This window comes from Ictidomys tridecemlineatus, chromosome 12 (genome assembly GCF_052094955.1).
Source record: "Ictidomys tridecemlineatus isolate mIctTri1 chromosome 12, mIctTri1.hap1, whole genome shotgun sequence".
NCBI classification, from domain to species: domain Eukaryota; kingdom Metazoa; phylum Chordata; class Mammalia; order Rodentia; family Sciuridae; genus Ictidomys; species Ictidomys tridecemlineatus.
Window position 1 is genome coordinate 69,688,193 of NC_135488.1, and position 17,810 is coordinate 69,706,002.

The following is a 17,810-nucleotide window of genomic DNA, read 5'->3' on the forward strand; positions in this document are numbered from 1 at the left end:
CCACTGAAAATGTGGACTTAGATTACTGGGAGAAACAGGTTAAGTAATATTAATTGACACATGCATACAAAGTAGCGAGAAAAAGTAGACCATCTGCCCTATTGGGCAAATGACAGTCGAACTCCCTTTTCCCTGGATCTTTAAGTCTTCCCAGAGAGTCACCCTGGGATATCACAATTATCCAGGAGATGGGGTCTTCCATCCAAGGGTCTATCAGAATCTCGGGTTCTCCAACCTATTGGGTAAAGATTTTTCACTGTCTTTGAAAGAAGTGCCTTATGATTGTCCTCAGGGGAAACTGTTAATAGCTCCTCAGTCCCAGTGTGCTACGATTGGAGATTCTCTGCAAGTTGTGTTTGGGGTAAAAATGGGAGTTCTAACCCAATTAAGTCAAATGTATGAAAGATGATGTATCATGAGCTTTGTAATATTTTGAACAACCAATAAAAAAAACTATAAAAAAAAGAAAAACAGATAAAGCAAAACAGTGAGGGCATCAGGGGGCTTACCTTCTATCTGGCATGCCAAAAATGTCACCGGAGGAGAGTCAAGTCAATGTCCAAGTTCTTAGGGTCTGGAACAAAGAATTGAGCAAGACACATAGGAGAAGCAGCTAGATTTATTGAAAGTCAAAGTGCATTCCTCAAAACAAGCAGCAAAGTGGGAATGGCTCAAGGATCCTAGAGCAGAAGCCCACTGTCTTACATTAGCCTTCACTACAGGATTTCCAGAAAGTGTGGCACTTGGCTTCATTCCACTTCCCTTAGTCCTATTGAAGTCCAGAACCGGAGTTCCCATAGCAACATGGGTGGTCCTATTGAGCACAGGGCGGGGTGGGGGTTACCATAGCAACGGTGGGTGGTCCTCTTGAACCCAAGCGTGTGTGTGTGTGTGTGTGTGTGTGTTCCCATAGCAACTATGGGTGGTCCTGTTGAGCCCAGGGCGGGAGTTCTCTTGGCAACGTGGGTGACGCAAGCAGGTACATCGTCCGGTGACCCGGCCGACATCTTGGCATATTCCGCCATTTTGTCATCCCTAACTTCCTGCTTCGGTGGGGGAAGGGACGTGGGGAAAAGTGGAGTTCAGCGAAGATTTTTGTCTTTACGTGTAGGACTATTAGAGGAGGCGTAGGGGAGCCTTGCGGGGTATTCCCCGCCCCGGGGAAACGCGGCTGCGCCCTCGGAGGGCGCGCCGGCCCGCGCCAAGGCCCCTCTCCGAGGCTGCGGCGCTCCCCCCGGCCCGGGCCGCGGTCCTCCCGCCCCGGCGGAGCCGCGCGGTGGATTGTGGGCTGGGGGCTGCGGCGGCCTCGCGGCAGCCTCCGGCGCGGTCTCCCCGGACCCTGCCGGGCCGGGCCGGCGGGGTGAGGAGAAGCAGTGGAGCAGGGAGCAGAAGCGCCAGGGGCAGTGGTCGCTGCGCGGCGGCGGCGGCGGCGGCGGCGGCGGCTCCCCTGGAGGCCGGGGATGTGGGAGAGGCGGTGGCAGCAGCGGCGGAGGCGGCGCTGCGGACCCGGGGGAAACTGCTGGCTGACAGGACACCCGGGAGAGACGTGAGGGAGCCGCCGCTGCCGCCTCTTATCCCCGAGCGGAGCTGGGCTCGAGAGGGCGACCCTGTGCTCCCCTGGCCCGCGGGCCAGCCGGCGCGAGGCGGAGGCGGGAAGCCGGGCTCGGCCCGGCCAGGCTCCCGGCGGCGGCGGCCGCGGAGCAGCAGCCTCGGCGCGACGTGGAGGGCTGGAGGCGGCGGCGATGCACTAGGCCTCTCTCTGGGGCGGCTGCCCGGGACCGCAGGTAGGTGTCGGGCCAGTCCCCCGCTGCTCACTGCGCTACGGGGCCCTGGCTCACCCCGACCTACTGCGGAGAGAGGGACCGAGACCCCACCCCCTCTGTCTCCTTACTGGCCCGAAGCGGACATAGTTTCGGTCACAAGTGACCGGCGCCGAAGCTTCCATTCTTCTCTCCGCTACCTTCTTTTCCTTGTCACTCTCCCTTTGGGATCCCGGCCCACTGCTCTGCTCCTCTGCTGTCGGCGGCCGCTGACGCCGGTCTCGCCCCTCGCCGGGATCCCGGCTCTGGAACTTCCATTACTCCTCTTGGATCCTGACCCCAAACTTTTCTTGTCTAATTCCAGCCGGGCCCTTAACCCCTTTTGGAGCCTTTTGGGATAATTTTTAATAAATATTTTTCAATTTCCCCCGAGCTCTGGGAAAAACTAACCTAAAGAATAATTCGGTGTTTTGCAGTTAGGCAATTTAAGCTCTCAATAATTGGTTCAGTACTTTTCTTCTGTTGTGCTTCCTTCTATATCTGCATGATACAAAGGTAGGCCATCCCTGCCCTCCCCTTGTCGTTTGGGAACTTTTGCCTGACCATTATAATTAGCTACTGCTCTGCCCATGTGTTGAGTTCAGGATGGTATTTTTAGAATTTTGGCCGACCAGAGTTGCAAAAAAAATTTTTTTGTTTTAAATTCTCTTTTAGCCAGCTTTATTTATTTATTTGTATTTTATAGAGGCTCCACTTTTGAAGAATTGTTCTAATTGGCTCTACTTCTGACTTGTCAAACCCAGGGCAGTCTTAAAAGTAAATGCTTACTTGGCAAATGATATCATATTAAATTATTTGTAGTATACAGATAATCATATTGTTATAACTTTAGCTGTAGATCTTGATGAACCTTCACTTTTATTAATCTGATGGGGAGTTCTAATTGGGAAAGCACAAGTACCTTGAGAGCCTAATTGATTACTGAGCAGTTATGATAGAACAGATGGGATTTGTTTGACTCTATTTGTACTACAGTCAGAGTCTGATTTCCTAGAAATGGGTATTGGTGGTTCATAGTGATCATCATTGCTCCTGATAAGCTTAGACAGATCAATATATGTAATTGATAATTTTGGTTTTTGGTAGATGTTTGCAATTTTATTGTTATTTGGCTATTTTAAAATCATATTCTGGTAATTTTAGAATTATTACATTACCAGTCCATTCACAATAAAATTGTAAAGACTATGCTTTGTTATTGATATTCATATATCTTGTTCCTGTAGAAGTATTGTTACTACTGCGTTTGACTTTCTGAAATGTTTTTCATTGTTTTCGAAATTGTCACTGGTAAGATCATCCAGTTTAAAGGAAAAGATGATTAAATTTGCGTATAATTGTTTTCTTGAAAAGTTAAAATTTATTTCTGGATAAAATCATTAATTTTTTATGTCAGAATTGAAGTTAAATCTTATATAACCCATGAAATGGCAAACTGCAGAATTTGTTTTAATTACACTCCTTTTTCTATCAATAAAAGTTGATTAAAATTCCTTTTTTCTGCTCTTAGCTTTTTCATCTTTTTTCCTTTTCGGTCCTGGTGATTTATCTCAGGGCCTCACTCATGGTAGGCAAGTGCTCATAACTTTTTAAAAACAGCTTTTTTTTTTTTGAGTTATAATTAACAACATTCCATAAATACCCTTGTGTATAATGTATTTCAGTGGGTTTTATCATATTTACTGAGTTCTCTAACCAGCACCATAATAGAATTTTAGAAGATTTTCATCACCCCAAAGAGCCTTGTACCCATTCGCAATTACTCCCCATTCATCCATATTACCTGCAGCTCTAGGTAATCACTAATCTACTTTTTATCTCAATATTTGCCTAATGTGGGCCTTTCATACAAATGGCATTAACTCAGAATTTCTTGAAAAGTTATGCTTTTAAAATCAATTTACTTGTTTTATTTATTTGGGTCAGGGAATAAACTGGTGACCCGATATTTAAAGGGATATTGTAAACAACAGATATACTGTTTGGTTAACATAAGTAAAAAATTTGGAGAAAGAAAAAAGCATCAATGGCTTCAGTGACCTGAAGAGTTAGTTGTGTCCACCAGGGCTAAGTCAAAGTTAGAGGAGGAGTTTTGCCACTGAATATTAGGATATCAAGTTGGAAAAAGGCCTTAAAAGTTAATCAGCTTCTTCCTGCTTACTTCACAAATGATTGACAGAGACCATATTTGGAAATCTAAAAGGTAGAAGCTTGAATCTCTAGGATGCTGGCTTAAGAACCGCAATGTGGCCCTGAAAAACAAGAAATGGGGAGTGTGGTTGGGGGTGCGTTGGTTGTTAGAATTGTTTACATTCTTATGTGTATTTGACATTTTGCTAGCAGAGCTTGGAAAGAACATGGACATTCTTCCAACTTTGAGGACAAGGGAGTGACTAAAGTATCTCTGTAAATGAAATGCATTACCTAAGCACAGCAAATATATTATTTAGATAGCTTCTTGTATTGTTAACATTTTTTAAAATCCAAATTTTAAAAAGAACTATTTTCTAAAAATTGTAATTAACAAATGATTGTAGTCTTCCTTTTTCAAAGATCCAGAGGTCTCCAAGGGCAGTTTAGCCTTCCAAGGGACTTTTGACAGTGTGTGGGGACATTTTTGGTTGTTAGAACTGAGGAGGGTACTGTTGGCATGTAGCCAGAGGTGTTGCTAGCTATTGTACACTAGTAAAAGACATACCCCATCCACACAACAAAGAATTATCTTACTCAAAATGTCAATAGTACTATTATAAATCTGTTGTTTGTATGATTCTGGTAAAGACTGGAGATGGTGTTCATGACCCTCACCTGGTAGAAAAATACTCTCCACTTAACACTTGAAATTTTCTAGCAACTCTGCTGGGAGGGAAAAGTAAAAGGAAGTCTATTAATGACATAAAGAATATATATATTCTTTACTTTGTAGTTGTCTTCAAATCTGAAGATAAATACTTTTCCCTCCCTTAATATGCAGCTTTATATTACATAGATTTGAATTATATTGATAATTTTGAATTATTGGTTATTGTTGCATATATGTTTTTAAAATTTGAAATAAACATGGTGTATCTTTAGCCACCATGTCCACTTGCAGCTTCAACTGCCAAGAAAGAAGTTAGCTAAGTGTTTTGATTAATTAATATATTTATGCTTGTACATATATATGTTATGAATATCCAGAAAAGTTCACGCTTTATACTCAAATCTCATCTTATTTTCCCATTAGGCAATTGGCATTTTGTGCTTAGCATTTTGAGTTCATTTGATTAAAATACATAAAGTTAATCTCTTTATAGTTTTGATTCTTATTTAATGTGGGTTTTGTGTGTGTGTGTGTATGTGTATGTGTGTGTGTGTATGTGTATGTGTGTGTGTGGCTGGGGATTGATCCCAGGGCCTTGTGCACGTGAGGCAAACACTTTACCAACTGAGTTATATCCCCAGCCTCCCTATTTAATGTTTTTAACAAGTTAGTGGTGAAAAATGATCCACAATTGGGACCATTTTTGCTACTTAGTATCCATTTTACCTTAGAGAAGTCACAATCTTTCTGATCCATGGTTTCTCATCTGTAAAATAATGGTAGTAATGATTCCTGTATTACAAGGTTATTATAAGAATTAAATGAGTTAATGTGTATTAAGATGCTATGTCAACTATAATAACTACATAAGTGTTAGTTAATTATTTCAGAAGTATCAAATTAGAAAGCAATATAGAAGTTGCCAAAGATGGGAATTGAGAGATAGCAAGGCCAAGAACCATGACTGATGACAGGCCCTAAGAAGAAGAGAAATACTAAGTGTATATTTCCATCTATCTATAATAAATTTATAGAAGAATTAGTATATCACCATATACAAGTACAAATTGACTTAATACAAGTACAAACTGACTTCCTTCAGTAGCCCTTGAGGTTTTCATTCTTACAGTATAATAACTGCTTAATATAATGGTGAAATTAAGTTCAAGAAAGGGTTACCTTGGCTGGGCATGGTGGTGCACACCTGTAATCCCAGCAATTCTGGAGGCCGAGGCAGGAAGACCACAAGTTCAAAGCCAGCCTCAGCAATTTACAAGCCCTTGAGCAATTTAGAGAGACCCTGCTCAAAACTTAACAAAAGAGCTGGGGATGTGGTGCTGTGGTTAAGCACCTCTGGATTCATTCCCCAGTACCAAAAAAAGTGTGTGTGTGGGGGGGTCAGGGGGTTAACTTGTTTCAAAATATGTATTTGAGAAAACATTTTCATGTTTTTGAAATAAGTGTTTTATTTCAGATTTTCTTTTGGGAATTGACTTTTTACAAAATTTACACTTTCCAAGAGTAAGCTATAGTTATTTAGATTACTTACTTTTTTGAGAATAATTCCTTTTGTCTGTATTTAGTATGCATAACTTCTTTTGCATTTGAAGAGTTATTTTGTAGCCAGTGATAATTGTTCTTTAAATGGGAGGGCTTAACTGAAGAAATAGGGGTTTTAAGCCTACTCATCATTTGTAAAATTCTCATCCTGTTCTAGGTTTGTTTCTTTTTCTATTATTTTCAACATCTTTTTATGCAGAGAGTTACTTTGATTTTTCTATATATCCAGTAATCCATTGTACTTAGCATTTTAGTTCATTTGATTAAAATACATAAAGTTAATCTCTTATAAAGTTTTGTTAGCTGGTCAACTTTCCTTAATCATACAAAAGTAAGATATGGAAGTAGATGAAGCTCTAACTAGTCAGTATGATTTTTCAGGGGGTAGCTTGAAGGTTATTAGCAATAATATTCAGAGTAAGCCATGTGGTAGTATTAGTAAGAATTTTTCTTAATACAATGGACTTTAAAAATTGAATTTTAGTAAATAGAATTAAATTTTCATAGCAAAAAAATAATTATGTGAATTTGGATAATTTTGCATTCAAACAGTTGACTTTTTTTAACTCAAAGGACACTTAAGGAGTAGGTGTTTGCGTATGAATATTATGGCGATGCATGATATTTTATGAATTTCTTTTATAGAGTGAATGAAGTATGATTTTGAAATCATAAAAATTATGTCAAGAAAGTTCATGCCCTAGACATCTTTATTTACTTATTTGCAATTTGATTAAACTGAAGAAGAACAGGAGGCGGATTGTAAAGGGAGTTTATGCCAGAGATTTTAGACCTGATGAGAGTAACTTAAACAAATGTGAATTTTAGAGAAAGTGATTTTGAAGTTGAGGGAGATTAGGATCAAGAAAACTTTTGGTACAAGACTCTCACAACAGTAATCTTCAAATAAAGTCCTTAATTGTAGTAGTGGCAATTGGAATGGAGATTTAAGGGAAGGATTTGTGGTATGTTTGGAGGTAGAATCCATAGGCCAATCTGACTTGGTATAGAAATTGAACAATATGAAGATGTGAGGGAGTCACATTGGCTCTATGGTTCCTAGTTTGGGAAATACATAGATGGTGTTGCTGTTAATTAAGTTAGAGAAGATATCAAATTTTGGCAGCTGGAGAAGGTGAATAAAGATGGCAGATAATGAGTTTTAAGTTTTATATATCCTGAATTTTAGGTATCTATGAAACATGTAGTTAAAGGTGCCCAGTATATGCAGTTATAAATTGGAATGTGGGACACCGAAGAGATTATGACTGGAGAAACATCTGAAATTTTAGTTTTCTCCCTCTCCTCTAACATTGAGTTCAGGGTTTTTTGTGTTTGTGTGTGTGTGTGTGTGTGTGTGTGTGTGTGTGTGTGTGTGTTGCTGGGAATTGAACCCAGGGCCCTGTGCATATAAGGCAAGCACTCTACCAACTGAGCTATATCTTTAGTTCAAGTTCAATTTTAATGTATCTTTCACCTAGATGATTGCAAATTTCCTATCTGGTCTTCTAGTCTTGGTACATCTTCTGTGCTATTGTCAGTGGCCTTTATAAAGGGTAAATCTGATTATATCATTCCTCTGCTTAAATTATTTGTAACTTTCATCATCCTGATGAAATACATGTTCCTTATTCCTTTAACAGATTTATAAATTCCTTTAAGTTCTTTTTCCAAATTACCTTTCTAGCCTTGATGACTCACAACAACTTATCCCATCCTCCACGAATATAATTTTCTCAGGCATATTGAATTATTTGTGGTTTCTGATAACATGTTTTGTTATGGTTTGGATCTTAAATGTTCCCCAAGAGAGCTCATATGTTGAAGGTTTCATCCTCAGCTGATGGAGCTATTGGGAAGTGGTGGAAAATTTAGAAGTTGAGGCCTAGTTGGAGGAAGTAGGTCATTGGGGATGAACCCTTGAAAGAAAGCTGTGTTGGGACCCTGACTCCTTCTTCTTATCATTCTCTTTGCTTCCTGGCTGCCATGAAGTTAGCAGCTTTACTTCACCATGAGTGTCCTGCCATGATGTTCTTCCTCACCACAGACCCAAAGCAATGGGGCCAAGTGGACATGGGCTGAAACTATGAGCCAAAATAGACCCACTGCCTCCCTCTCTTTGTGAATTTCCTCCTTTGAAAAGTAGAGGCCATTTGTTCCTGAGTATTCTCCACATTCTGAATTGATCTCTTTCCTTACAGTTAGATTCTGTGAGACATTTCTGGCAAGACTGCCACAGAGATGATGTGTGACCCTCCTACTGTATTATAGTATGTATCAACAAGCACTTCATATCAGGCTGCCCCTGTATTGGTAATGCACACTTGGTCATTTGGTAAAGGTGGAGCCTGACAATTCTGTATTGTTTAATAAATAAATAATAGGGTGATGCTTAATGGCGATGTATATATTCTGTGCCCTAATCTTATTTTCTTTTTGGTAATGCTGGGGATTGAATTCAGGGCCTTTGAACCTGCTAGGGAAGCACACTACTGTTGAACTGTGTTCTTAGGCCTCAACAGCTTTTTAACCAATGGTTTTGGCATACACTAATGGTCCTTGCTTAAATAAAGTGCTACCTTGGAGGATTACAAATGGTTGTTTTCTAACTTTTCCATCCTTCTACATTTATTGCCTTTATTGACTTTTGAGAGCTTTGAGGTCAGGTTAGATGAAAATTGAATATAGGCCATTGAGTTTAGAAATCAGGCCATTACCAACCTTTTTCTGAACCAGGCCTGGAGTTGGAAGACATTGCTAAGGAGATAGAGAAAATAAAGGTTTGCTAATGAAGGGGATGAAGAATTCTCACTGAAGGAAGTAGGGTTCAAGGAAAGAAGTTTAATTTGATACTTCTTTGTTGTTGTTGTTGTTTGTTTGGTTGATGAAGATATTGAAGATAGGAGAGTCAGGGAATAATTAATAGAATAAGGTCCCAGATGAAATGGGAAGATTGAGCTAAGACCCAAATAATGGAGAGGAATGCAGAGGTAATGCCAAACTAATTGATGGACATTGTTACTTTTTTCTTAAAACTAACATTTATTTCTATTCTTGAGCCACTTACTGACTTAATGCAGATGCGTCTAGCTATTTTGCTTTATTTTTCCTAAAATGAAAATTCCTTGAAAGCATTATATTTATTCTTACTTAGCATTTATTGAGTACTTAGATTATTTGAAGACCTTGCCCATTAGAGATCGGGTATAAAACATATATGATTAATAACTGTTTACACTAGATTATTTCTATTTTGAAAGGAAGAAAGGTAGAGTGGTTCTCAAACTGTATAAATCCAAGTGTTGTTTTATCTTTGTGAAAATATTAATACATGATTTCTTTTAGCAATTATTTTCAAAGCAGAACAGAGTATACAGATTTTAACTTTACTTTTGTATAGACATTTTAATAACTGTCTAACGGTTTATATATTTGAAATGTATTTATTCTTCACTAACTGAATGAGTGATTTTACTTGTTAATCTTTGACCAGGATACCAAAAACACAATACCAGTGTGAATCTGGCTTACTTTGATTTACAGAAATTTCACAAGTAATATATCAATGCTATTTTTGTTTTTCACTGAAATTTTTACACGCTAGACACAGTTAGACCTGGTGACCCTGAATTCCTGAATTTCAATGACTCATATAAAGCTATGTTATAAGTTTCTAATGAGTATTGGGAAAAAAATACTTTTATTTTGAATAATACTTAGATTTTGAAACTAAATGTTATTAAATGAGGATATTTGTGATTTTTATCCCTGATAAGGATGTCATATGAAATAGCACTTATTTTATAGGTCATTTAAAAATATTTAAATCTAACATTACAAATGATTATAATTTTTATTTTCCTAGCCAACATTAGCTCTTACTGTTCCTTGTAACTGCTAAATCAAAAGTAAATAAGCAATGTCAGGAAGCAAATGCATTCAGTTTCTGACAAGATTCGGGGTCTCTTAAATGTCCCATGGAGGATGTAAGGAAAAAGCAAAATAGATTACTAAAACTTTGTTCTTATTTTCTGGGTTCCTTTTGCTTTGTACATACTTCTTTAATGCTCAAGATGAGTATACAAATACTTATAATATGACAGCCTAAATTAGTTTGTATTTCTTGAAAGTTAAGATTGATTGTTATGTTTAAATTTTAATTCATTATTTTTCTTTATTTTACTTTTAAAATATTTTTTTAGTTACAGATGGACACAATACCTTTATTTAATTTATTTATTTTTATGTGGTGCTGAGGATCAAACCCCATGCTTCACTCATGTGAGGCACACGCTCTACCACTGAGCCAAGACCCCAGCCCTTTACTTTTTAAATATTTTTTGTTCTAATTAGTTATGTATGACTGTAGAATGCATTTTTGCTATGTCATACATAAATGGAGTATAACTTTTCATTCATTTGGTTGTACATGATGTAAAATTATATAAGCATATATGCACATAGGGTAATAACATCTGATTCATTCTACTATCATTCCTACTCCCTTGCTCCCTCCCCTCCCTTTACTCCCCTCTGTCCAAATTACCTCTATTCTTCCTCCCCTCCTTATTGTGAATTTGCATCTGCACATCAATTAGCTTCGTTACTGAGCTCATTGTGAGCAATAATATATGATATGCAATTAAAACATTTTTAAGTACTTTAAAATTATGATTATTAAATTTTGTCAAGTGATAAACCCTAAATAGTGTTTAGAAGTATACTGTTATTTATGTCTAGGTTGTATGAAAGAAACTTAACTATACCATTTACCAGAGATTGGCTCTTAAAATTCTAAAAATATAGAAATGTTCTTAGAATATGAGATATTGGAAGTCTTTTGTAGGCAAACAGCAAGAAACCAAACAGGTGAGATTAAAGAGAGGATATAGGCAGAGTTTTTTTTGTATGATAAAAACAAGACAACAAACAAACAAAAACCCTCCTGATTTTTATCAAATTGACCTTTGGTAGGACATTATGTGGTGGTTTTTTTTTGCATATATTAGTTCCTTCTAATTTGGGGAAGTCAAGTTTGCCATATTTTGTTTGCTTTTATTATTAATGTAGTTAAGTACTGATTTTTCTTTTTTATTAAATTTAAATTCAAAATCATATTAAAATAAGTTTTCTTTGTCCAGCTCCAATGTAAAAAAACTTCCCACTTTGTCTCCATTATCTCATTACAAACAGACATGTTATAAATGATTATTTACAAGTCAATTTGGAATTCAGAATGTTTTCGGTTGAAAGCACTAAGATAATGGCCCATAGTAGCCCTTTTATTCCACATTCTAGATGAATAATTATCCCTTTGCTAAGAAAGTATAGTAAGTTACACTGATGAAAATATATAGTACCCTTTTCCTTAAAAAGAGTTTTTTCAGTAGTATAAGTCTTATAAAATGCTTTATCACAGTTAGATGTTAATTCTTCCTGTCATTTAATAGAAGACATAAGTAATATGCTAGTATAGTTATGTTACTATAGTAAGGTTAGGTTAGTGATATTAGTAATTGATCTGATAAGGAGGGAAAGAAGGAAAAAGAACTAGGAGTCTAATGGGTGGAAGGCAATAGTGAAATAATTTAGATTTTTTTTAATTGGAGAAGCCATGTGGTACAGAAACAGGAGTGGAATTTTGAATCAGAAAATCTGAATTCAAATCCTATCTTCATAACTATCTAAGTGTTCTGAAGCCAAGTTAGTCTTCAGTCTATTTCTTCATCTATTTGATGTAGATCGTTGAATCACTCATGGATTGGGTCATTGTTTTGAAAACCAACAAACCAATCTGAATGGAATTGAGAGATTACGAACTATATAGTATTTAGTGTAATTCTTACTCTTGTCTTTATGGTGCTCCCTTCTCTATCATCCTTCCTTCTTTCACTGATAATGTATTTTCACTGCACTCTTGATTATAACTTCAGAGGACATTAGAATTAGTCATGGGATTGAAGCAATCTCCAGTTTTACTTAAGTTCCAACTGGTCTTCCCTGCCTGCTCATGCAATAGATGAGGGCACTGGGCATAGGACTAGGATGAAGCAACTAGCTCTTCTAGGTCAGTTTGCTTATTTTCTCTAGATGGAACACAAAGCTAAGGTGCCTTGTAGTCCCTAGGCTTGGTATTCTTTCTTTTTTTTTTTCCTCTACTTTTCCTTTTCTGGCTTTATCATCACTTTTCAGTACCCCTGCCACCGTCCCCAGCCACATTCCTTGCCACAGGTGCAGGCACTGTTCTATGCTTTTCTTATAGTAAATTGTGTCTGCACATATTGATTTGCTGCTTCCCGTTTTCCTTTTTCTTCCTCTTCAGGACTAGGACTAAAAAAACAAACTTAAAAAAAGCGAGGGGGGGGGTAACCGGTGGAGGGGGACACACCAAAAAAGGCAGCTCAGGATCCTAAAGATAAAATTGATTTTAAAAGTTTGGCATAGTCCAAATGTTAATCCTAGATATTTGTAATAATAATAGTAATTGCAATTATTTGTTGTCTAATATGTGCTAAATATTATGCCATGAGCTTACTTAACTTTTTTCATTTAAGTCTTACAACATTCCTATGAGAAAGATGTTGCTGGTGTTCCATTATACAAATGAGAAAACTGAGACATGTGAAGGTTTAAAAGTTTTCAAAAGTCATACAACTAATAAATGACAGAGATTTAACTACCTATAGATAGTATTCCTAAGCAGTATATTATATTATACTTTAAGAAAGCATAGAATAAAATTTTAGAAATACAAGTAATGTTATACCAACAAAAATATATTTTAGACATAGAGGTTTTATTTTATTTTTAAAATATGTAGACTTACATGAGACATTATTATTGGCTTCTGTGTCCTTACCTTCTTTCCATAGTATTTATTCATTTGTTCATTCTGTGAACATTCATGCAGTTTATTGAATGTTTAGACTCTGTTGGCTATAGTATAGGACAGTAGAGGACATAAGTATTAAGTTTACAATATATTGGGGGAAATGGGGAACAAGCAGATAAATAAATCACTTTTAATTTGAGAAAGTACTATAAAGATTTATAAACTATAATGCTTGTGATAGAAAATAGTGTGGGGGGGTGTTTTGGGTTGTAGGGAATGAAGGGAGAGAAATGCTTAGAAATAGTAGTAAAGAAGACTGGTTCTAGGCAGAGCTATAACCACTGTCAACATTTTGTTGTATATTTTTCTGTATATTGTATTGTTATAATTTTTTTAGCAAAATGAGATTGTACTATGTGTTCTGTTTTATTATGTTATGGTTGAGTCTCTTGAACAATGGCTGAGCATTGTATTTTAATTTCCTCACCTTATATTCTAGTCCAGCCTCTGCAGTCTGGCTTTCATAACTGGAGTTGAGATTGTTTTCTGATATGACTGATAACTTCCTAATTGCCAAATTTGAAGGAGGTTTTTCTTTCCTTAATATTTTATTTGCACATTCTGGATGGATATTTCTCTCCTGCTTTTCCTCCCACTCTTATGAATGTTTCTTTTATTACAAACTTTTTTTTTTTTTTTTGGTGCTGGGGATTGAACCCAGGGCCTTTTACATGCTGTGCATATGTTTGCTCTACCACTGAGCTACACCCCTTCAACTACACAGATTTTTATCTACCCCCCACCCCCTTTCTCTCTTTTTTTGCAGTACTGGGATTTGATGGGGCTTTCTACATGCTAGGCAAGCATTCCAACACTAAGCTACCTCTCCAGTCCTTTATGTATCTTTCTTTCATTTCTTTCTTCAGAAATGTTGGGAGTCTTTTTAGGTTCTGTATTTGGTCCTATTCTCTTATTAATACACTCCCAGAACGATGTATTTGGCACTAAAATTTTACAGTATATAATGACTTACCACAGTCTTGTAGATAAAGTCCAAACTTATTTGTAAAGTATTACCCAGTTTAAGCTTAACCTTCACAAATATTTGCTCTAAGGATTCATATCAGCATGTCCAGTCAGTCCATATGTCCACCCACAAAGGGAATAACAGTGGTATCCTTCATTTAGTTCATCCTTGTGATGTAACATAGTATCCATGAGTAGTTAAGTGGGCTTACAGATTTTGTTATCTAGTTTTAACTAAAGGGAAAACTTGAATGAAAGGTATTACTAATAATAGGAGTACAAGTAAATAAAGTGCAAAGCTAGGTTTTCTTCCTACCTATAGGCTTCAGTAGCTATATGTGTTAGTTCTTAACAGTTGTCTAATTTTGCTGTGTGGTTGGACTTTTTAAAAACATTTTTTTAGTTATAGATGGACACAATACCTTTATTTTATTTAATTATTTTTATGTGGTGCTGAGGATCGAACCCAGTGCCTCACATGTGTAGGCAAGTGCTGTACCACTGAGCCAAAGTGGTAGAGCCCTAGATTTGTCTTTTAGCAGCAATAAAAAATGTTCTGAGGGCTAGAGTTGTGTGCTCACTCATGCGAGGCCCTGGGTTTGATCCTCAGCACCACATAAAAATAAATAAGTAAAATAAAGGTATTGTGTCCAACTACAACTAAAAAAATATTTTTAAAAAAAGTTCCAAATTTTCTCATCTTTTGAGAGACAACATGTGGACTAACAATAGAAATGGGTAAACAAAGAACAGTGCACTTACTCTGTTCCTTCCAAGCATTTTATGTTTTATTTACTTTTTTATGAAATAGGATCTCACTATGTTGTCGAGGCTTTCCCCAAACTCCTGAGCTCAGGTGATCCTCCCATCTCAGTCTCTCTATACTTGGAGAGTTGTGTGCCATTATGCTCAGTTTAATTTAAACAATGAGTGAGAAAATACTAAAGGCACTGTGAATGTATGTTGTGAATGTATTTTGAAAATGGATGTTTGGAAATAATCATTATGTGATTTTGTTCCTAAAAGTATGAACTTTTAAAAATAAAACAAACAAAATTTTCTAATCTATTAAAAATCCTCCAGATGATGGGTTTAGAAATTGTAATCAGTGATGGGCTGAGGTTTTAGCTCAGTGGTAGAGTTCACCTCGCGCTGTGGGACACTGGGTTTGATCCTCAGCACCACATAAAAATAAAATAAAGGTATTATATCCATCTACAACTAAAAAAAAATTAAAAAAAAAGAAATTGTTAGCAGTGATATGGTGTTGTATTTTTTCCATTTGGTTTCATATACACGTGTGTGATACTTTTTTTTTTTTTTTTTACCTACAGTAGGCTTTAAACCCAGGCATTAAAATAAATGGAACTGAGAACCATATATTTGAATCACTTTCATAAAGTATGAAGATTTTTGACACTAATGGCATAGCAGGTCACACTGTTCTCAATTAAAATGAGAATAGAAAGATTTTATACATTAACTAATAAAAATATTTTTTAAAGTCCTCTTTCTCATCTTTTCGATTTACATTTAGCTTAGTTTTATATTGTACATAATGTAATAACATAATGGTACCCTGTATAATATATAAATGTATTTGCTTAAATATTTTTGCTTAAAGTTTTTAAGCTGATGGGTATATAATCAGAATGTTTGTAGACTGCTGATACAGATAATCAGCATTCCAAGTTCAAAGGAAGGCTGGTTCTCTGTAGGTGAGAAAAAGAAAAAGATTCATGGTAGAGGTAGGTATAAGGCTGAAGCTAATGTGTAGTTTAATATTAGTGCTTTTTATATATTATCTCTGATTAACAAAGTAATTCATTTTCATAGGAGAACATTTGAAAAATTTAGGAAAGCACAGGCTAGCAAAAATTTAAAATGCCTTTAGTTCTGTCCTTTGAACTCAACTACTATTAATATTGTTGTTAATACCCTACAGTGTTTTTGCAAGTATGTATATGTATTAAGTTAGAAAATTGGGATCATACTTTATTAATTTGAAAACTTTCTTAACAGTACATCATAAACATTTTTATGTAATCAAATACCCTGCAATTCTATTTAAAATTTTAAAATTATATTTAAACACATGTTTAAACATGCAAAATATATTTACACAAAAAAACAAAAACCACCTTAAAGCTTATTATCTATAGTAAACCAAAGGCAAGTCTGATATGGAATGATTTTATTCAAGCAAAGAGTAAGGTACCTGCCATGAATTCAGAGCAAAATCTTTCATTTTTGAATTTACAATAAAGCAGAATTAGGTAACCAAGACTTGTTCAAAGAGGAAAACAAGTACAGGGATTGATTTACTGGGTGAGAAAGGCACGTAAAATTCAGCTAAAAACCCACTGGCCCAAGGTCAGCCAATTCCTTTCCTATGGGAGTAGTTAAATTCCTAGATGCCCTTAACCACTCCTTTACTCTTCTCCTTACATGAGGCTATGTCAGAAGTCCCTATGAGGTTCACAGTCTGTATATTAGGTAGCAGATTTCCCTTCTGTTCTCTTATAACAGCTTATTTTAAAAAAGATATCCTGAGGCAATTAACAAATTAAACATAAGCAGCCTCTACCAATTCATTAATGCACACGCTACTGAGGCTTTTTGCACCAAGTAATGCCTACGTATAGCCAAGACTAGCAGTTGTCATGAGTACTAGAAACCCCCGGATCTATCTTGTTAACCATTCTTATTTAAAAGTTCGTTTCAGATTTTTCACTCTTAAAAGTAATTTTGGGATTATTTTGGTTAATATTTTCAAATATGGGGTACATTTGTTAAGCTATAAAATCTAGAAATGAAATAATTTAAAATGACTTTTAAAGGGAGAAGAGGTATTAGGAAGATGATATAAACATTCTAGGACAAGTCATCTAGGATAGCATGATAAATTAGAAGGACAATTAGACCATCCTGACTAAAGTAGAGATTATCCACAGATAATAGGAAATAAGCCTAAAAAGAAAGATGAGTAATAGATTGTAAAAACTGCAAATACCAGCTTACAAAGTTTGAGATTTGTCTGGGAGGTAATAAGTAATCATTAAAGATTTTTGAGGGACTGGGAACATAGCTCAGTGGTAGACAGTTTGCCTAGTCTACACAAGGTTGTGGGTTCAGTCTGCAGCACTGCAAACTTATTTAGACTGGGAACAGAGACACCAGTTAGGATACTATAGTATGACAGAAGCATGGTAGATTTTAAAGTAGGTTACTCCTTATGATACATAGGAGGAGGGAAATGATTAGTTAATATATCTGTAATGTTAATCACTCTCTAGTAAGATGTTTTGTGTAGATTGAAAATAGTGGACAAAAAGAAAAAAAGACTTTGCTTATAATAAATAATCTCATGGAAAATCCAGAGTTGACTGTATGTAGTTTTGTATTGATATTCTTTGTAAACAGTAACTTTTACAATGTAGAAGTGAAGAAATTTTTGCATACTATTTGGGTAATACCTGTGATAAATCTTAGTTATTTTTTTAAATCAGACTTCTATCAGGAATTCCAATTTCTATATGTAGTATTATTATTCTGCAACATAAAAATTTGATTGAACTCTGTTGTTAAGTTTTTCTACATTTGAAGTTGTATGTCATGCCATCTTGAGATTAAAACAGTTATAAATGGAACATGCTTTTGTTATATTTTTTACTATTTAATATTTGACAAACGTGTAAAATACCTTTTCCCTCAAATTTTACTGTAAAAAATTTCGAACCTATAGAAAAGCGAAAGCATAGGATGTGCA

The 17,810-nt window shown here is 36.1% G+C and overlaps 1 protein-coding gene across 7 annotated transcripts in view; it reads left to right on the plus strand.

Moving 5' to 3' along the window:
* Nucleotides 1-890: 890 nt before the first annotated feature.
* Nucleotides 891-17,810, plus strand: part of Vps54 (VPS54 subunit of GARP complex) — an 87,038-nt gene continuing 70,118 nt past the window's right edge. For 6 of the 7 annotated variants that reach the window (XR_002483602.3, XM_078029115.1, XM_013357183.4 and 3 more), the window contains exon 1: nt 1,644-1,784. The gene's annotated coding sequence lies outside the window, so the exon portion shown is untranslated. Of the gene's footprint in view, nt 980-1,643; nt 1,785-17,810 lie in introns of those variants that run through there. The other variant, XM_078029116.1, reaches the window with a different exon arrangement.